At 44.1% G+C, this 7,343-nt stretch overlaps 1 pseudogene; it reads left to right on the top strand.

Annotated features, from left to right (window-relative positions):
• LOC102866996 overlaps positions 1 to 6,460 on the top strand; it is a 39,061-nt pseudogene extending 32,601 nt beyond the window's left edge.
• The last annotated feature ends 883 nt before the right edge of the window (positions 6,461 to 7,343 follow it).

The following is a 7,343-nucleotide window of genomic DNA, read 5'->3' as shown; positions in this document are numbered from 1 at the left end:
GTCAGAGACAGTGCGATTGGCACAGGACAGAGCGGAGTTTAGGGCTGTTATACATAGGGTCGGTATGAGTCGCAGGCGACTCGACGGCACATAACAACAACAACAAGAACAACAACATCCCTAGTATCACAGCCCCTACCAAACAGAGCCTGCACTACTGGCAATTCTTTGTTGATGTGCTGTTCTAGTGTTTTTGGATAATCTTTAGCAGAATCTTTCTTGCATGTGATGTTGTTGTTGTTGTTGTGCGATCAAGTAGCTTGCGACTCATAGGGACCCTAACCCTGCTCTGTCCTGTACCAATCGCACTGCTTCCAACACACCGACCCCGATTACCACAGTCACTGAATCAACCCACCTCATAGAGGTTCTTTCCGTCCTGCCCTGTCCCTCCAACCCTTCCAAGCATGATGTTCTTCTCCAAGGACCAGTTCCTCCTTACAGTATGTCCAAAGTATGTCAGATGAAGCCTTAGAATCCTTGCCTTCAAGGAGCAGCCCAGTTTAACCCTCTCCAGGATGAGTCTGTTGATTTCTTGTTATTTTTTTTTCTTAGCAGTCCATGGTACACTCAATACTCTTCTCCAGCACCACAGCTCAAAGGCATCAATTCTCCTTTTATCTTCCCTAGTCATTGTCCAATTCTCTGACACATAACAAGTGATTGCAAAAACCTTGGCCTGTATCAGATGCACCTTAGTCTCCAGAATGATACCATTGCTCTTCAGTACTTTGGAGAGGTCCCTAACAGAAGACTTTCCCATTTCAATACATCTTTTAATTTTCTGCTTGCTGGTGCCAAGAGTGTTGACTGTGGAGGCAGGCAAACTAAAGCTGTGAACAATCTCAATCTCTTCATGTGATAGGAAGCAAAACTAAGGAGATTAGCTGTTATGATTACTTGCATATAGTCAGTCCAACTCCTCATGACCTTTGATTTCTTTGTGTGGAGGCTTAGGCTGATGGTTTGATTAGTTAATTGTCCCAATATTGTGTTTAGTGCTTCTTTATCTCCCAAAGGCACATTGCTTGAATCCAATAGCTATTCCTTGGAAGAAGGATAGGCATTATCCTCCCATGCAATTACTGCCTCTGAAAACTCACTTAAGGGTCAGCTCAGGGTCTGTTATGACTCGTACACAACAATAACATCTCCTAGTTAGGAGCTCTGGTGCTGGTGTACCAATCAAAATGTTTGCAATTCAAGCCCACCAACTTGAATGGAAGAAGATTGGGCAATCATAATTGCCTTGGAAATCCTAAGGCTCTCTCTCCTTTAAGATTGCTATGAGCTGGCATAAATTTCATCATAGTGGGTTTTTGGTTTTGATTTACCTTCTAGTTCATTGCTTAGTGCTATATTTCCAAGGGCTCATCAAGGTATAGCACAATCACACTGCTCTCTAATTTCCTTGAAAAACAAAATAAGATTAATAATCTGAAATCAGATAATGATATGGAGCATGCAATTAATTGCTTCCATAAATAACTACCTCCATTAACAGACACTAGAAGACTTAGCTGCTGTTCAGCTGCCATTACTGAATAGCCTGATCAAGACTTCACAGAAAACTCTTTATCACAATGTGGAATATATAGAATTTCAAATTCTCATCAATCTCAGATTTTCAGGGACTATATAGAGTATATGAACTTCAGACACTATTATGCTGAAATAGTCTTAACGCATTAAACTAAAGCCATCTACTCTTAAAAGTTTAGCTTAACTAGTAATAATTTACTCTGTGAAAAGTTCTCTCTATATGAGCAAATTGACAACAGAAACTCAAAAGTTTAGATAAACATCTTAAAGAGCAGTCAGTTTATGTTCATGAAATAGAAACAATGAAGACAAGGATAGTGAAAATGGTTGCACAACTTGCAGAACTTCTGTAGGAGGGTGGTCAGTCTCCTCCCATGTGATTAACTGCCTCTGAAAACCCACCGGAGGGTCAGCTATGGGTCGATTCCAACTCTATGATACACAACACAACAAATTGTACAAGTAGAAACCATGAGTGTCTGTTTGCTGTGTATTGTGCCATCACCAACAAAATAAAGAAAATTTAGGAAAAGATAACAATACTCAAAATATACTGTAATGAATGTAAGAAATAATATGAGATAGATGCTTTCTCAAAGTTCAAAATATGTAACTCTATCAATATTAAAAAGAGAAATATTTCTAAATGGATGCACTGAGCCAAGAGTGAAATCGAATATACTGAATGCTCAATACAGGTTAATGCTTCATATAAATTTGTTATTATTTATTTATCTTCACTGTAGCTATTATAGTGATTTTCAATAGCAAAAAAGTACTTACAGTGAATAAATGATCATAGTTTATATAAAGGAATGATGATTTTCTCCCATTGATGAGGAAACATCTGCTATCAGACCATTCCAGTTGTCACATACACTCAATTTACTAGCTCTTATATCTGGAAAGGCAATTCTATCCTTAGGTGAAAACTGATCAAAAATTTAAGATAAATGAATAAGTTCAAATACTGGTCAGGTGCATCATAGTCCTCAAAGTAACATATTTGCTTCTTAACATTTAGGAAAGACTTCAGCAGTATATTTGACTGTACTTTGTTAGATATCTTGACTCCTGTTTCCTTGAATGTTTTTTGTGACACAATTCAGTCCCTTCTCAAGTTAACAAGTTGTTTATTGGCCTAGTTGTGAGGGTCTTTGCTTCTCTCTGTTGAGCTTAATCCATACTGAAGGCTATCATTTTGATCTTCTTTTCTAAGTGCTTCAAGTTTCTTCATATTCAGCAATCTAGGTTATGCTATCTCCATATCACAAACTGTTAAAAATTCTTTCCCCAATCCTGATGTGAATATCTTTTTCATGTAGCCTAGTTTCTCAAACTCTTTGTTCAGCATATAAATGGAATAACTATGTTGAAAAACTACAACCTTGAGACATAGATTTCCTTCATCTTATTTCATATGGCAGCCTCTTGTTTTGTTCAAACAACTGCTTCTTTGATGTTCTACTGATTCCTTACGAGTACAGTCAAGTGTTCTGAAATTCCTATTACTTGTCATGTTCTTATGATTTGTTGTGATCCATATGATCAAGTGTCTTTGCAACGTCAACATAACACACGGAATCATCTTCTGGTGTATATGGAATTCATTAAACATCAAGCTGATATTGGTAAAAATATGCTTTATTTCTAGTCATCTTAGATTCCTGCTTAAGTTGTTGAAGTTTCATGTTAATGTACTGTTACAAGTATTTTTAATACTATACTCAGCAAATATTGTTTCTGATATTAATTGAAAAATCCTTCTAGCTCTTACATTAGCTTTTTGTTGGAAGAATACACACAGCTTTCTTTCTATGGTTCTTGTCTACTTATCTAGCTGGATAGGAGCTTTCTTTCTTTTTTTTTTGTTTTTATATAAATTAATGACTGCTTTCTGCATTGTACCCATTTACTAAAAGCATCTCACTTGGATTCCATCAAGTAATAGAGCCTTGTTGGCTGCCAAACCTTATTAGGAATTTATTGTCTTCTTTTAATACAATATGCTATCTCCTGAAATGGTGAAATTCTCTCTTATACTTTTTGCTTTGAGACTAGGTGAATTCCTTCCATTTTCCTTTTTGTCATTAAATATCTTGTTGCATTTTACCAGAAAAGAATGAATTATCCTACTTTGTTGTTGTTGTTAGAGGCTATCGTTCTGACTCATATCAGGCCATATATAAAAGAGAAAATGTTGCCTAATTTTGAACCATCATAATGGTAGGTATGTTTGAGCCCACTAATCTAGGTGCTGTGACAATTTATTTAATTAAAGATCTTTTTAATTTATTTTTCCCCATTCTTGCTTACAACATGGCATTTTTTCTGGGATGTTGCGATATACTATTTTGTTTTTATATTTTTAATAACTTTTTTATTTTAATTGCCATTTTAATCAACGCTTACAGAAAAGTAAGATTTTCATTCATTCTTTGTTGCACATTTTATCTCTTCTCCCTCATTTTTCCCTCCCCAGTTATTCATAATAGAAAAGAGATGGACACAACTCAAGTTCCCACCAACAAATGAATGGATAGAAAAACTATGGTATATTCACACAATAGAATACTACACAGCACTGAAAAACAAGGAACTCATAAAATATTATACAATATGGGTAACCCTCAAGGACATTACGCTGAGTGAAATATCTCCCTCACAAAAGGACAAACAATGGACAGCAAATGGCCCAGTGCCCCTGAGCCCAGCCAAGGCGGCTGAGCTGACCCATGTCCTGAGTGACCTGCTGCCTGGGCTAGAGGCCGGCAGCCCGAATTGGAGGTGGCGAAGACTGGGCCACCCGCAGCCACCTTCCAGGGTTCCCGGGCGCACCTGCTGCTGCCACGTCTGCTGCGCTACCTGCCTAAAGGACCTGGCTGAGGATTGCCGCATGCTGGCCGCGCACCTGCTGGACCTGGGCCTGCAGTACGACAGGTGTGACACCCTGCCTCACCTGCTGCCCACGCTGGCCACTCGCCTGGCCGCCCCTGAGCTCACGTGTCAGCCGCCTCTGAAGCCATTTGAGGAGCTGCGCCTGGCGGTGAGCACTACCTCGTAGACTCAGACTCGGTCTACGTGCTGCGCTGCTCGAGCCCTCTGCCTCGCCACACCGGAGCACTTCCACATACAGTTCGAGTCCCCAGTGAGCCCATGCTGTAGACCATCACCCACCAACACTGGAAGGTCCCAGTGGCTGTCATCTAAGTCACTGACACAGTGATCCAGTTTGGCTTTCTCACTTGGCCCAGCAGCTTTTTGACGGTGTCCCCCAGGTGTGGCAGGCAGTGGCCTCTGTGGCTGGAGCCTTGGGGCCTGGCTGCAGGACCTTGCTACTCTTTCTTCCTCAAGCTTATCCCACTGCTCCTGAGCAGCCTGGACGATGAGCTCCCTGAGATGAGCGAGTTGGCCACTGGCCTCTAGGAGGAAATCGACCTGCAGTGGCAGAAGGAGAAGAAGAAGACCTGAAGGACAAGCTGGACTTTGCTGCCCCACCGTCTGTCCACTACCCACTGTGAGAGAGCTGTCCAGGTCTGGGCTACCAGGAACTTGTCTTCAAGAACCTGTCCAAGACCCTGCCAGGCCTCTGCCAGGACCTGGGTGACTGGGTGTTGGGCACCAGTATCAAGGCTGTACAGGTGCTGACCATCCCTCAGGCCCTGCAACATGGCTGTTCCAATGAGGAGGCCACCATGGTCAGCAGCTCCATGAAGTCAGCAGAGCTCATTGGCACTCTCGTCAGCCCAGAGGTGGTTTTGAAATTAATGTTGTCACCATTGAGGAAATCACCCTCTGCCTACAGCCTGCTGGTCCTGACCTCCCTCCTCTGGGGCTGCCTGAGAGAAGCTCTGCAGCCCCACCTTTAAGTCATCTCCACACAGCGGACCCAGCCCCACATCTGCCAGGAGTCTGAGGATCACCTCTACCTGGAGCACCTGCTGCTGTGTTTACAAGCCCTCCTCACCTAGTGCCAAGAGGACTGTGCTGCCTGTGGCCTGCTGCTGCTGCTGCAAGTGCTAGTGGCCATGCTGGCCGCCTCGGACACTGCAGACCTGCACCAGAAGGTGCAGGAGGTGCTGGCCTAGCCTGCCATTGGCGGAGGGTGTGAACAGGCCCCAGGACATGTATCAGAAGCATATGTGTGCACTGATGGAGTGGGGGACCACCTCACACAGCGACTGGACCAAGTACTCCACAGCTAGCTTGGCGAGCTCCTCACTCAGGCCCTGCTGTGGTAGATGCTCTTCAGCACCTGATCCCCTCCCTCAGGAGCTGCCTGCAGCCCACCAGGGACCCCCAGATGCACCTGAAGCTGTTTTTAGACCTTTCCGGAGTGTTGCTGAGAGCCCATGAGACTTTGGTTCACAGGGGCGGCTCCATAGCTACCTTCAGACACTGGTGACAGACATTCTGGTTCCCAACCTTCAGGGGCACGCAGGGAGGACCGCAGTAGCCATTTGCACAGCTGCCGTCTCCTGCCTCTGGGCACTCATCAACTCCAGGACCCTGTATGCTGAACAGAACTCTTAAAACACCTCAATGACATGTCCAGCAAGGTGAGAATGGTGGACATCACCACCTTGGTCACCTGGCTGAGGTACATCTGCATTGAGGACAGCGAGTCCTACTACCAGAGCAACACGCAGCACCTGTATTGGAGCTGCTCCTGTACCTAGAAGACCCGGAGCTGCAGTCCAAGACCCGGGTCCTAGAGGTGCTCAGAAAGGGCAGCGTCTTGTTCCCTGAGATCCTGCTGCAGGAAGCCGAGGCTGTGCAGCACAAACACCGCTCCCAGGCCCACTTCCAGCAGCTGGTGCAGCACGTTCAGGCCCTGGCGGTCTCACACTGGCAGGCCCAAGGGCCCTGCTTTCCAGAGGCTGGGCCAGGCCGCCTGCATCCTCGCTGCACTAGGTGAGCCAGCACTTGCTCACCAGCATGGAGAGCACTCCTGAGACTCTAACAGCAAGAACAGCATGATCCTGAGAGGGCTCTAGACTGGCCCTTCTTGGCTCGCCTGGCCTGTCTCCGTGTCTTCACCCTGCTCTCTGAGACGGCTGCCTGGCTCCAACTAAATTGCACTCAGAGCGATGCCAGGCCACACGCCTCCCTCCGCCTGCTGAGACAAAGCGTTTTAAGACTGTTGAACTGTTTTTTTGTTTTTGTTTTTGTTTTTTATATTGTTTTTTTTACGTTATTTTTTAAAATAATTTTAATGAACATTTACAGAGACTTTGGATTTTCATTCATTTATTGCTGTACTTCTCTACCCGTCCAGCCCTCTCCCCATGCCCCCCAGTTGGCTCCTCTCTTTCAAAAGCAAAAGAAAGACTCCCTCCCTGGTACACAATCCCCCATACCCCTCCCCTCCCCCACATATACTCCACTATGCAACCTTAATTGTGGACTCTCGTGATAACCAGACTGTTTTAAGAAGCCAAATTAGATACAAAGGTTTCTTTGCTGCCTTTGGTCTCTCTCTCCTGAAACCTAACTTCTCACTGAGCTGACTGAGTTTGGAACCTTGAGCCCTGTCTCCACGGAATCTCCATGTTAGACACACTGTAAGCTTAATTGTCATGTTGGTGTCACTGATACTGTGTTTTTTTCTGAAGCCGGGATGCATGTACCTTATGGTTTTGGAAATATAGTTGAACATAAAGTAAAATTGTATTCACTAGCACTTTCTACACCCAAGTGCCTAAAAGATTGTTTCAAGTGGATATTGTTTTGTTACCAGAAAGACAACAAAGCTGTGTGTTTTCCAACAAATAATATTTATGCTTTGTGTTTTAATTTTA

Source organism: Elephantulus edwardii, unplaced genomic scaffold, assembly GCF_000299155.1.
Source record: "Elephantulus edwardii isolate Elephantulus edwardi_28Jun2011 unplaced genomic scaffold, EleEdw1.0 scaffold00303, whole genome shotgun sequence".
NCBI classification, from domain to species: Eukaryota; Metazoa; Chordata; class Mammalia; order Macroscelidea; family Macroscelididae; genus Elephantulus; species Elephantulus edwardii.
Note: the sequence above shows the minus strand (reverse complement) of the source record. Positions and strands in the feature narration are given on the sequence as shown.